The sequence below is a fragment of the Silene latifolia genome, chromosome 2, assembly GCF_048544455.1.
Source record: "Silene latifolia isolate original U9 population chromosome 2, ASM4854445v1, whole genome shotgun sequence".
In the NCBI taxonomy this organism is placed as follows: Eukaryota; Viridiplantae; Streptophyta; class Magnoliopsida; order Caryophyllales; family Caryophyllaceae; genus Silene; species Silene latifolia.
In genome coordinates this window covers 197237858-197252765 of record NC_133527.1, presented here as the reverse complement: position 1 = coordinate 197252765, position 14908 = coordinate 197237858, and the positions used below count along the sequence as shown (strand labels likewise).

At 39.6% G+C, this 14908-nt stretch overlaps 1 long non-coding RNA gene across 1 annotated transcript; it reads left to right on the top strand.

The window, feature by feature from the left end:
* Positions 1–384: 384 nt before the first annotated feature.
* Positions 385–4376, top strand: LOC141644300 (uncharacterized). The gene is made up of 4 exons (XR_012543990.1): positions 385–783; positions 1736–1813; positions 3449–3546; positions 4033–4376. It is a non-coding gene; the product is annotated as an uncharacterized LOC141644300 (long non-coding RNA).
* The last annotated feature ends 10532 nt before the right edge of the window (positions 4377–14908 follow it).

Below are 14908 nucleotides of genomic sequence, written 5' to 3'. Positions count from 1 at the left end.
GATACATTAATGGTCCTCCCTAACGAGTGCTATTGAAATGGACCCAAGATGTTCATAACTTCACACAAGGTTCTTCTTGTAATAAATAAAAAATTAAAGCATGTCTAACTAAAACCGTGAAACCTTCAAAAAATCAAAAATTATCTATTACCTAATTCTTATATATACAAGTATAAAAACTCCTAAACACCTTCACAATTTTTCTAAGGAATTATTATTCGGTGATCTTTTTGCTCTAAGGTTTTTAATAATTTCCCCTGCTAATGGTGATTATGATGTTGGCGTATTTTGGTATGTATTCTTTTTCCTAGTTTTAAACGAAAATACATACGAGTACTATATACTCCTTAATTATGTTGCGGCCTCACTCAAATTATACTTAATTACTACGATTTTCTAAGACCCTTCTAAATGTCCAAACTTTGAAAATTATCTCTATGAGGAACAGTGGAGCAGTAGTAATCGTGCATAACCTCTTGCTACTCTCCATCATCTTCATTTATTCATAACTCTGCTCCTCCTCCTTCTCTCTTTGTTTCTTCACCACTCATTTCTTATCCTTATCTCATCCTAATTCTCTAAATTTCTTCTCTTATCCTTATCTCATCCTCATTCTCTAATTCAATCTGAATCGATGGACGTATTTTTGATGATGAAGATTGCTGGCCTTGGTGATTCCCCAGGTATTCTATAATTAATCGTTCGATGTGGTTACTAACTTCAAAAAGGCTGTGGATCTGGAAATTTTTCGTGAATGATTAATTATAACTCGCTCAAGCCCAAGTATTGATTTCATTCGCTAATTTCCTCTCTTTTAATTTACTGATTTGTTGTGGTTTTATTTCCTTCTTTGCCCATTAATAAGAACCTTTTTGAAAACTTGCTTGTGAAAAGTTCATGATGATGGTCGTGCAAAGATTTTTTTTTTTTTTTTTTTTGCAGCAACTAATCATTGTAATTTCTGATCTTCATTCTGAATTTACTGGTATTGCTTTTCATTCTGAATTTTTGCTGTCTTGATGATGAGCATATTGCTTTTCATTACAACGATTTTTTTTACCAGAAATCAATACTATGATTTTCTTTGAGCTTAATTGATGTGGATGTTCTATGTCTTCTGATTGATGTGGATGTTCTATGTCTTCTGATTGAAATATGCTCTATGCCCACATCTCTTGATATAGGTATTACAATTTATGTTTAAAGTTTCAATCTTTGAGCTTAATTTGCTTGATTATGTTTTTTAAATTGGTTTTTGTGGATTGGGACTTGGTTTTTTATGCCTTCGTAATTCAAAGTTTCAATCTTTGAGCTTAATTATCCCCCAAGTTCCAATTTTTGAGCTTAATTCACTTGGTTATGTTGTTTAAGACTTTAAGCTGGTTTTTACGTTTTCAGACTTGTTTTTCTATGCCTTTGTGATTGAAAGTTTCAATCTTTGAGGTTAATTCGATGGATTATGTTAACATTAGCTACACCAGACCAGACACACCTTCTTTGTTATCCTCTTTTATGACTAACCGGATATTTCTGAGAATTGTCCTTCACCCCTATCACAAAAATTCAGAATGAAAAGCAAAAAATCTTAGTCGAGTTTGGTAATTTCTGGTATTGGTTTTCATTCTGAATTTTTGCAACAACTAATCATTGATATTTCTGATTTGGATCATTTCTTACTCGCGTTTTGGTGATTTCTGGAATTACTTTTCGTGATTAACTTCATCATTTATGCTAGGTAAATGTGAGTCAAGGAAAGCTCTTATTGGGGACACATCAATATTCTTAGCTGATTCAGTAGGAGAATTAGGAGCAGGTTTGTAACCCCTTCTAATTTGTAACTTATGCCTTTGAATAGGAGATATAGGAGCAGGATTATCTGCCACAATGGATGATATGCTTTCTTTGTTCACATTTGAATGTTTGCCTTTAATTGTCTTGACAATAGTAAGACATTAGAACGGCTTACATCAGTGCCCATCCAAATATCAATAATTTTCTTCTCACCAGACCTACTAAACATCTCCATTAGACCTTTGTCATCCTTTAAAAGAACAGATTTCATTTGGTAAACATAGCTTGATGAAGGGTGCTCAGGCAAGATAAACGCACACTTCGCTGCCTCGTCATAGAGATCATTGATCACATCAATTAATAAACACTTATCCGTGTCCTCTATCCGAACATCTAAATTTGCACCCCTGTAGTGCAATAAAACATGATATTCTCCATTCTGCATAAACACGATAAGTGAAGGTTTAGACACTAAAATGGAATCTTGGTGTAAGCAAACAGGGGCCAAAGCTGACGTATGTGGGTTGGTCTAATTGTCTAAATTTCCAAGAGCTAATACAAATTTTGTTCAAAATGAGTGATACACACAGCCAAACAATCACACTGACAAGTTAAAACTTCCCAAATTATAATGTAAGACGGTCTCACATCGTAAGACGGTCCACTTTTGTAAAAAGATTGTTCATTTATTGCTAATAAATGGGTGATCTTTTTACACAATGGAAATGGAACCGTCTCATGTGTGCAACCGGCTTACGCAATAACTACTGTAAAAACTTAGTCATCTATCCTAACATCCACGCACCCACATTTGTGCTATCATGCAAATCAATTGATTATCATACTAAATCCAACCAAAAGTTAAAAAACTTGCCATATTTAAGACTACAAACATTAACAGCGGGAGTGTATTATAAAAATCCATGATCATCCAACAACAATGAATTTCAAAAATCAAAAATTTAAAAAGCAACTGATAAGATTATAGAGGTAAATGGATGTACATACCATGAAATTTAGAGGTGAGAGATGGACGGAGTAGTAGCAGTTGATTTGGGGCTTAATTTAGGGAAAAGGAAGTAGTGAGTGAGGGTGTTTAACAGAGGAAGAGGAATAGACTTTTGGTTTATGAGTGTTGAGAGTATATGATTTACGGATTGATGTATAGGGTCAAATAATTCAATTAAATTTCTCAGCCACATCATAATCTACCTGGAGCCATGTCATCAGTCCACATGGGCAGTTAACTGAGTATTTGACGGAAGCATTACACTAAGGTCACGGTTTATAATAACTAACTAAGTTAGGGGTACAGGAGAGATTTTTCAGAAATGAGGGGTATATGATAGAAAATGGAAAAACAACATAAGGGTATATCATAGAAAAACCCATAAATTTATTCGATTATATTTAAGAATTTGAGTGTTAATGAGATATTTAAGAGGTATCCATCAAAAGGATTACACAAGGAGCATAGTTTTTGTCTAATGGGAAGTGCGTTTAAAGGTTGAACTTTGACAGGGTTTTGGGCACTTGAATCCTTTTGATGGCTATTTTCTTTGTATAAGAATCAAATCTCTCATATATTTTCCTTTTTTTATTGCATGCTTACGGTTATATACAAGCTCATCTGAACGACTTTTGATTACTTTGACAGGCTTTTGTTACTCGCTCGGCTGTGACAGGTTTAAAAAATCGCAAATCCCTGAACAAAGATCCATCTCCTAATAATCCGCTAGAAGGTCTTGAGGAAAGGTGATGTATATTACATTTATGATTGGTTATCCTGTTGTTCATGGGAGCATATGCATAGACAGATGAGGCTATTAAAGTTGAAAATGAATTTTAAGAACATATTCTGCATTTCTTCTTAATAAAAATCCGCTCACATAATTCCTGCAAATGATTTACTTGAAACATATACTTGTTTGATTGTTATCTTCTGTCTTCATTTCATAGATTTGTCCATAGCTGATTGGAGAAGCAGATTCTTTCTGTATTCTCTAGCTACAAAAACTGACCGAAGCTTTAATACTAGATCCTTACTGATTTGATTGCAGTGAAAGTTTGTCCTGAACATTAGTAGATTCTAAGCCTTACTTTTAACCTGGTGGTTGCGGGGGGACATAATGTCAATATCTCATGTTACACCAAGAAGATTCTGACGTCACACTATGGAAGTTAATCCGTGTTCATGAGTATATATACTTTACTAATTTCTCTTTTGCTTCAAATCTGTAGGTTGTGGGGAAGGTGTTGCCAGCTTTGAATGGAAAGCTGACCAGTATTGCTTTCTGTGTTCCTACTGTTGATGTTTCAGTTGTTGACCTCAACGCCATAATTGAGAAACCTGCAATCTACGAAAGAAAGGAGAATCACAAATGTTGCAAATCGTTGGGCCAATGCAACCAAAATGCGTTTGTATGAAGGCCCACTTGCAAAACCAAATAGCCAATAAGGCCCAGAGAAACAAAAGAGCTAAAACGACAGTATTGGTGTCGTATTGAACTGTTCATATGAACAGTGTATAGCCTTGGGGACTTTTTGTAGAGAATAATAATTGAATGAATTGATTGACTTGAATATTATTGATTACAAAGGGGTGCTTATATAACAATTACAAGACAATAATAATTGGAAACTCAATCTTACTAGAATATATCATAAAGATATATTTGACACAATATAGAAAATTAGGACTACTATAATCTTAGACAATCACAATATGGTAATATTGTGATTTCTATTATTACGATAATATGATATTCCTTATACGCCCCTGTAAGATGGACGACCGGAGGGGAAGGACAATCTTGAGAAGAAGAAGACGGGACCGCAATGTTCCGGAGAAAGACAATCTTGAGAGAAGACGGGACTGCAATCTTGAGCCAAGAGAAGTAGCAGTAGACGAGATGTAGAGGCTTAATTCTGCATAGTAAATAAAGGGGAGAAAGTTGGGAAAGCAAGTAAATGTGACTAGTGGGTACGCTGTGGGGAGAAAGTTGGGAAAGCAAGTAAATGTGATTAGTGGGTACGGTGTGAGCTTGAGGATTTTGGGAAATAAACTTGCACCGTAAAATTTGTACGGTTTTATAGGAATCCAAATTTGATCGTTGGATCATGAGAAGAATATTTGTTGAGAGGGACGAATTTGAGAAAAGGCCAAAAACTATGGCATAATTTGAGAGAAATTAAAGGTGGCCAGAGGAAACGATGGCCGAAATTTAAAGAAGATGAGTAATTTGTGAAAGATTGTCAAAGGTTAGGGCATACTTTGAGAAAGATGACATGTAATTTATTTTTGTGACTTGTGAGAGGTGAAGAAAACTCTTCTGACCGTAGGTTGGAAAGGGCGGGAGAGACATACTCCATATAATTTTAGGAGATAATAACGGTGACCAAGAGAAAGAGGGTTAATATGGAGGCATGTAAGAAATTGGGATAGAAAATTTGAGATGAGGTAAACTTCATATATTTGAGGTAGACGAGTATAAATTTGAGATAAGAAACGGGGTAATTTATAAGCAAGGTATGAGATATGCATAATAAAGATTAAGAGGGAAAAAGCAGGGGGTAAACCTCAATAGAGATTAAGAGAACAAGCTAAAAAGCCAAGTGGTTAGCAATTTGCGTCGAGACACAAGAAATAACAATGTAAGGAAAAGCAAAACATGAATTTGGTACGTAAGAAAGAGTAGGGCAGAAGTAGAAATTGTCTAAAAGAGAACACATCCATTATCACGATAGCATTAAAGAAAGATAAAGGCTTTGACGATGGACTTAAATTTGAGATAATTGATTAGTGGGCTATCAGTTTGTAAGAGAAATAAGAAAGCGCAACTGGGCAAGGACAACCAATTAAGAAGAGGAGCAAAGTTTGAGGGAGCTTCTCGTCAACAAGAGAACGATGAGAAGTGCAAGACTTTTAGGCCTTGTTTGGATAGAAAAAAAGGAGGGAAAAGAAGGGGAGGGAGGAGGAGGGAAGAGAAAGGAAGGGAAGGGGAGGGGAGGGAGAATGGAGGAGATGATTTTCCCTCCAAATCTTGCCTATGTTGGTGGGGAAATAATTTGCCTTGTAGGAGGGAAATGGAGGGATCCATTTTCCCTCCCCTCCAAATCCCTCTACCTTCATTTTGCTAACCAAACAATGGATTTCTCATCCTTCCAATTCCCTCCCCTCACTTTCCCTCCAAATCTCTCAATCCAAACACACCCTTAATTGTGAGATAGGATTAAAAAATGAGAAGATAGGAAAATTGGTTGAACAATATTGTTCAAAAATCAAGTAGGTTATAGGTAGCTATCAAATAGCAGTATGTGCTTAGAGACAAGTAAGGACTTGCAAATTTGTACCTCCAACGTAAGGAAGAGCAAGGTCAGAGTGTAAATAATGGAATGGCTTGATGATGTCAGTAAAGATTGTAGAGAAAATATCGGAAGATGGCCATAGGCACAGTCACACAGAGGCTTGGACAAGAGAGACGAGAAAAGAGGATAAGCATATTGGAAGATGTGAGAAGGAGATTTTACATTGACGAGATAATAAGAAGGGTTAGAGTAATTATTTTCTTTTGATATCGATATCACGAGAACTAAAGGATTGGAACGAGAAAGAAAGCAAAAAAAATTGAACTTTTAAGGGATAGGCTAATTATTAAGCCTGCCGGAGATGGAAGAGATGACAGCCATCTCCGGCCGGCAGCGGAAAGACGGTGGTGGTTGTTTTTGTAGTAGGGTTTGTGTAAGCAGAGGTCCCTAGGATTTTACCGTTCTGATACCATGCATGTAGAGAATAATAATTGAATGAATTGATTGACTTGAATATTATTGATTACAAAGGGTGCTTATATAGCAATTACAAGACAATAATAATTGGAAACTCAATCTTACTAGAATATATCATAAAGATATATTTGACACAATATAGAAAATTAGGACTACTATAATCTTAGACAATCACAATATGGTAATATTGTGATTTCTATTATTACGATAATATGATATTCCTTATACTTTTAATGTAAGGTGGGTAGATTAATTTTAAATAGGTATAAAACTTGTTATTGGTTAGGGAGGACATATTAATGGTCTTCCCGGAGGACCTAATCCATTACAAGCTTGTGACCGATTAATTGAGCTGGTTAATAACGAGTGCTATTGAAATGGACCCAAGATGTTCAATAACTTCACACAGGGTTCTTCTTGCAATAAATAATAAAAAATTAAAGCACGTCTAAATAAAACCGTGAAACCTTCAAAAAATCAAAAATTAAAGCATGTTTACCTTAAAGCGTGAAACCTTCGAAAAACTCAATACAATCATATAGAGTACCTATTACCTAATTCTCACATATACAAGTATAAAAACTCCTAAACACCTTCACAATTTTTCTAAGGAATTATTATTATTATTAGGTGATGTTTTTGCTCTAAGGTTTTTAATAATTTCAACATTCAACATTTACGATATGGCTAGAAGGGCATGCTGCGTTCCCCTGCTGATGGTGATTATGATGTTGGCGTATTTTGGTATGTATTCTTTTTCCTAGTTTTAAACGAAAATACATACGAGTACTATATACTCCTTAATTGTGTTGCGGTCTCACTCAAATTATACTTAATTACTACGATTTTATATAAAAAAGTGTAGAACAGTTTATTAGTTTGTCTAACATGACATATACGGAGTTGATATTATGACTTATGTACTCATAGTAGTTTCCTTTTCCGTTCTAAATAAGGATTTGTTTTGTTCTATTTGTGTTGTTCTTTTATGTTAACTTGGGGCTTTATTCGTTGTAGGTCTCAGGCTTTAATTTACCCCGTTCTTGTAAAAAAAAAGTTAGTTTAATTTCAAAGCATGTAAATGGCACAAATAGGATTATACATCCAGTTGTACCATAAGCATGGTACAACCAAGTATAAGAATTCGAGCTTTCGTGTATTTTTTCTGAGCTAATTTAAATTTCATGTTTTTAATGTGTAAATGAATGGACTCAATATTTTCTAATAAAGCTCATATTCTTTAATATAAAGCTCGGATACTTTGACACAAAGCTCAAGTTCTACACCGTACAACATATACATCTGGTTGTATGGTCCATGAATTGAAATGGAGATCATGTTGTTTCAGTTCATAGACTATACAACTGGATGTACAATGCTATTGTACATCCAGGGTTATTTTAGTCTTTTTCTAATACAATTATTAAATCCTAAAATAATAAACCTAAAACAAATCAAACGTAATCACTCCTCTCCATAACTGCTTCCCTATTCTAACTACTGATCTCCATCTTCTTCCCTTATACTTAATTATCTTCCCCCTCTAAATTATTCAATCAACTATCACAACTCTCATTCTTCAATCAAAATCATTAAGAAATTAATCAATTTTTACCATCAATGGTGGACGGAGCTTTATTGGTTGATTGCCGATGACTCGAATTCTTTATATATCCATCTTTTTTTCCATTATGCCTTACATAATCATCCTCTCCCTCTAGTTTATTTAATCTATTATAACTCTCTTTCTTCAATCGAAATCAATTTTTACTATCAATGATTGATGATGGATGGCTCGAATTCTTCATATTTAAGCTCGAGTTCTATTGTCAATAACGCATCTAGTATGTGTAATAGCTCGACTTCTTAGATAACTTGGAAAAGCCCTGGGAAATTCAATTGGCAAGTCACGCATCAGGTGGAGCTTTAATGGCTAATGATTGATGGCTCGAATTTTTTTTATATAAGCTCGAGTTCTATGTTCAATAACACATGTATTATGGGTAATAGCTCGACTTCTTAGATGACTTGCAAAAGCCTTGGGAAATATAATTGAGAAGTCATGTTTAGTTATATCATACTGTTCAGCAACATATCAATAAGGATATAAAAGTCACTTAAAAATAGTTTGTATATAAAATTTCAACAAAAAACTCTACATTACAATTAGAACTAAAAGACTAAATATAGACTCAAAATCTCATGTAAATAATATTTTGTTGAACCATTAGTAGATGTAATGCCAAGAACTCGAAACATATACTAAAAACATGAAGAATTGTTGAAATGGGTAAACATAACCTCAAAATATATAGCTCGAGTTCTTTATATATTAGCTCGAATTCCTCAAAATATATAGCTCGAGTTCTTTATATATTAGCTCGAATTCTAGCCAGATGTATAATGAGCATTATACAACTGGATGTAGGATCCTATTTGTGATGTTGTTTAAAGAGACAAATAATTCAATGCTTCAATAGAAAAAAAATAAATAAAAGTAATTATAATGTGACAACAACCACAACAATAGCTAAACAACAATGCAACAACCATGATAGTAATAACAATAATATTACCAAAGACAATAGCAACAAAAGAAACCATGACGATAACGAAAACATCAACAACATCATAACAATGACGAGATCAAAATCAACATGGATGAGAAGTAGTAACAATTATGATACGACACTAATGGGAATAAACAAGAGTGATGATAACACCGATTATTACAAACATGTATGGCAACAACAACGAGAATAACAATTTCAACAACGGCTAATTGCATGTGATTTATACACTTGAACATGTGATTTAATGACTATTTTACAATTTACATAGTTATTATCAACTAATTGCATGCAAACTAGGTGATTAATAACAACAAGATGCAAACTTTAACAATAAACAATAACTAAACAATAACGAATGATAATAAAACAATATGTGACAACTTTGAACCACTTTGAAAACTGCTTCATCTAGGCGCCTTGAAGTTAGATTTTCGAGGACTTAAAAGACACAACTTCGACTCAAACGTTTTGTGTATGCGTAGATAGTGTTGCAAGGTGTAGGATTACGCTTTGAATGGTGTCTATAGGGTGCCTTATGGGTGATCGACAGGCCTTGGAAGGTGGCGGGTCAAAGGGTCTGCTCTCGATAATTGGTGCAAAAACGTGTGACATGGGGTGTTTTTAGGCTGTTTTTAGTACGATTAGAGGAACGCTTATGGGTGGCGATTGAGGTGATACTACGGTCTACACTAGTTAGAATCTATTAATGGTGACCGTTCTAATTTTAAGTGGTCGGAAGGCAGGTCGATGGTTGTGTTAATGGGTGCTGGTCGCAACAGGTTTTCGGTTTTGTATGCTACGGTTTTGTGTGTATTTGTGAGGATTTTCATGTATCACAATAAATTAATACCTTGGTCCTGCCTTTGATTACATATTCCATGTGATTCGTTTTCGAGTAAGTGGATTGTTACATGGATGGTTACTCTTCGATTGTTATTGCGTTCTGTGTTTGAGATTATTTTACCAGACGTTTAAGGTCAAGCTTCGAGTTTTTATCAAGTGTTTTTGAATTCCAATTGGCAGAACCGGCCTCTTCGATTTGTTAGTACTTCTAAAACAAAGAGAAAAATGTAAACAAAAATACCAAGAAATTTGTCAAATGAGCCACTAAATAATGATTGTATCATTGTAAAGAGACCCATTAGCCATAACGACGACAACCCTACTATATTCGTACGCAGTCGTATTGCTCTCCCTATTGTGGGACTTAATATTATGGCTACTTACGTAATCCAAGTAAACGCTAAGGGTTGTATTAAACCCTTTTTATGTATCATCACAAATTATCGTTCAAAACGATTATATCAGTTTTAAGTTTTAAATTTAAAACAGGTGAAAATAAGTTTGCATTCCGGACATACTAGCAACCAGCCCGATCTCTACTTACTCTTTGCTTTGCCAAGCATCGTTGTACTAGTCAATGGCGAAGCTACGCCTGGGTTGCACGGGCCATGGCCCGGGGTGAGAGTGTCACAGTGGTTTGTACTTTGTGCAAGGGAGAACCCCATTAGTGAGGTCGTGAGTTCGATCTCTAGAGTCACGTAATACTAGTTTTAATCCCGCACACAAAAATGCACGGGTTTATTTTTAGATAATGACATAAAATATATTCGCTAATACGATAATTAAATGTAATATTTTAAAATAATAATTGAACGGACCAATGTATAACTGTACGATTCTAACCCGTGTGCAGATATAATTGATGGGGCATATTCTGCACCCGCTGACCAAGTCAACACATTGAGCAAGGTCAAAGATATCCACAGCAAGTCAACGACTTAGACAGCCTAGCCGACGCAGCCTGTCAGCCTGTCTCTTGGGTCTCGGCTGGGACAACTAGCCAGCCGGGGCACATATCCGCGTACTCATATCCAAGACCCCTCGGCCGGCCTACCATGGGTCCATCGGCCGAGGGTAGAACGGTCTTTCCACCTGCTAGCCACTTGGCCACTTGGCCACTACGTGACAAAAGGTGAAAGTCTATAAATACTCCTCAACCCTCATTGAGGAAAGGATCCGAAAAATAACCTAAACACCTCATAATCTGGTAATATCTTCCTTATCTCTCTACAATATACTTAGCCAAGTAACACATAACTTAACCCTCTTAAGTTTACTGACTTGAGCGTCGGAGTGAGTACGTTTGGCCAAAGCCGAGCCCTCAGTTTGTTCATTGTTTCAGGAGAGGTCAAAGGAGGATTCGATCAAAGACGTCATTCTACAAGCTACGAGTGGTAACAATACTTGCTTCGGAATTACACCCGGAACAATTGGCGCCGTCTGTGGGAAAAGATACTAGAAGCTAGTCACATTCATTCCCAAACAAAAAAAAAAACACAAAAACCAAACCCACCCAAAAAGCTAAGAAGATGTCGAAACAACAAGAGGTATTTGTGACTGACGAAACCGAATTCTGCCAAGATGATACCGTCCACAATTCTGGGGTTGTGCAGCCCCCCACCGGCCGGGTAATTCAACCGGCGTACGGGATGCCAATAATACCAGATACACCGCTGCCCGCCGACCAAGTCACCATCATGGGACATGTGGTCGATGCAAAATAAACCGAAGCTCGCTCCCGGACCTAATAGGTGGCACGCCGACTCACACTGTCACTCCGACAAGAGCGGCGGCACCCGCACAGGAGACCAAGGCCCAAAATGTGACTCCGAGAAACTTGAACGAAGCCTTGGAGGAAGCTGACCCTGCCAAGACGCCGGGAGAGCCCAGAGTGGTCGTGGTAGACCTAAGTCCTTCCCGCACTCATGGGAGGGCAGCGTCGCCGCGTCACCAACGAGGCCTACCCCAAAGGAGCTAGAGGAGTCCGACTCAGCAGAGCCGGAGAAGAAGCCCGAGCCGGAGAAGAAGCCCTTCCCGCTACGAGGAGAGGAGCCAGACTAGGAATGCGAGGAGCCGATCGCCGCGTGTCGTTCGACACGTGGTCAGACAGCCCCTCAGCGCCTATGTCCTTGAAACCACCGTGCCAACCAAGCTGAAGTTGCCGGCGCTCGCATATAAAGGGGATAGCGACCCCACCGACCATGCCGAGGCTTTTGAGTCGTACATGTCGGTATGGGAACAGCCCGATGAGGTCTGGTGCCGAGTCTTCCCAACGACTTTGCATGGGATGGCTCAAAGTTGGTACAAGGGGCTACCCGACGGCTCGGTATACTGTTACGCCGACCTAAGGGACGCCTTCTTAGCCCAGTACTCTTGCAATAAGAGGAGGGCCGTGGAGACATCGGATCTCCTAACTATCGACAGAGGGGGCGAGTCTCTACGAAGCTATGTGAAGAGGTTCGACGCCAAGGTTCAGCAGATTCGAGAGATTAATCCCGAGCTGGCGGCCTTCGCGCTGATGAAAGGCCTCCCAATGGGAGACTTAAAAAACAAGCTCATCAAGTACGGAGGCCTGGGCTTAGACGCCGCTAGGAAGATGGCCGACCAAGCCATCAAGGTGGAAGACTATCACAAAACCTGGGTAGGCCACAGCGAGGCTGGGCACTCAGAGAAGAAAAGCCCCCGGGAGGACAACCCGGATGAAAGACGCCGTGATAATAATAGGTCACGATCTGACAAATCTGCCAGAAAACAGAACTCGGCGGGCGCCGGGGGGAGTTCGGGACCGTACTACCAAAAGCGGTACAATGATCACACCCCCCTGATCGTATCGGCCGCCGAGGTCTTCGCCCTGAGCAAAAACGAGGGTCAGAAGTGGGAAAGGCCCCAGTGCCGAGGAGTGACGGTGACACGAGCCAAGATCGAGTACCACGGCCACACCGGTCCACTTAATCGACAAATCGCCAAAGATCTCGAAAAATGCCATTGAAGAGCTGATCCGAAAGGGGAGCCTCGGCAAATACGTTGCCGGAGGCCAAAAAACATATGCCGGCGGGTCAAATAAGAAATCCGTCTTTGAACGGATAGGAGTAATCCATGTTGTCATCGGGGGCAACGAGAACGGTGGGTCCTCTCATGGGCACAAACGGCACCTGAATGAACTATAACAGGCCATCAACTTTGTGCCCAACACAGCGACCCCCGCTTCCAACATCCCCGATATAACTATTGGGAAGAAGGACTACGAGGGAGTCATCGCCCCTCACAGCGACCCACTCGTAGTCCACTTGGACATAGCCAACCACCTGGTGAAGAGGTGCCTGATTGACACAGCGCCTACACAAACATTATGTACAGAGAAATGCTTTCTCAACCTCGGCTGAAGGTTGAAGACTTGAGCCCTGCACCAACCCGTTGTACAACTTTTTCCGGGGCGGCCTGGTACCCCTTGGTCAATCAGCCACCGGTGAGGTTCGGCGAGGGAAGTGCGTCCAAGAATGTTATGTCTGAGTTCGTGGTCATTGACGGCTCGTCTGCCTACAACGTTCTCATAGGCCGGGTCACTTTGAGTGAGGCCGACGCTGTAATGTCCATCCGGGCCCTGACATTGATGTATGTCTCGGACCGGAGGGAAGCGCATAAGCTCGTCTCAAAGAACGAGAAGGATGAAGTGGTCAATGTCCAAGTATCTGCCAGAGGGTGCAACATGCAATCTTTCAAAGTGGCGAAGAAATCAGAGAAGGGGAAGAGCCCATCCTTGCAACAGGGGGCGAACGCATGGATACCTCCGTCAGCACGGTCGAAGGAGCGGAGACCGAGGAGGTAGAGATCGACCCAGGCCGCACCGTAACTGTCGGTGTCAACCTGGAACCACAATTCAGAGCCGACCTCCTGGACCTGCTGAGGAAGAATAAGGATGTCTTCGCCTACTCAGCGGCCGAGATGCCAGGTGTGAGCCGGGAGGTGATTATTCACAAGCTGAACGTACTCTCCACCGCTCGCCCTGTCAAGCAGAAGATGAGGAACTCCTCAGCCGAAAAGGACGAAGCCATCAAAGCCGAAGTAGACAAATTACTAGCGGCGGGCTTTATCATGCCTTGTACTTATCCTGAGTGGCTAGCTAATGTTGTAATGGTGAGGAAATCATCGGGAGCATGGAGAATGTGTGTAGACTTTACCAATCTTAATAAAGCATGCCCCAAAGATTGTTATCCCTTGCCTCGGATAGATAGTTTAATTGACGCCACGGCAGGCTACACTATGCTGAGCCCTGCTGGACGCCTTCTCAGGGTATCATCAGGTATTCATGGCCGAAGAAGACATGCCTAAATGCGCCTTCATCACCAGAGACGGCACATTCATGTATAAAATGATGCCGTTCGGTTTGAAAAACGTCGGCGCAACTTACACAAGACTGGTGGACAAAGTGTTCCAAAATCAGAAAGGGCGAAACGTTGAGGCTTATGTCGACGATGCTATTGTAAAGAGCAAGTCTGACAGCGAGCACCTAGCCGATCTACACGAGACATTTTGTTCACTAAGAAAATACAAGATGAAGCTAAACCCAAAGAAGTGCAACTTCGGTGTCCGGGCCGGCAAGTTCCTCGGCGTACTTGTCAGTGCCAGGGGAATTGATGCCAATCCAGAAAAAGTCCAAGCAATACTGGACCTGCCGGAGCCGAGGAACCGAAAAGAAGTAATGACGCTGACCGGGAGGATGGCAGCTCTTGCCCGTTTCATCTCTCGGTCAGCCGACAAGAGCACTCCATTCTTTACAGTGCTAAAAGGAAATAAAGACTTCAGCTGGGGAGAAACAGAGCACGGCTTTCGTGCAACTCGAAAGCTCACCTTCCGACACGCCAACCCCGTCCAGGCCGATCTTTGGGGAGACGTTATATCTCTATACTTAGCGATTA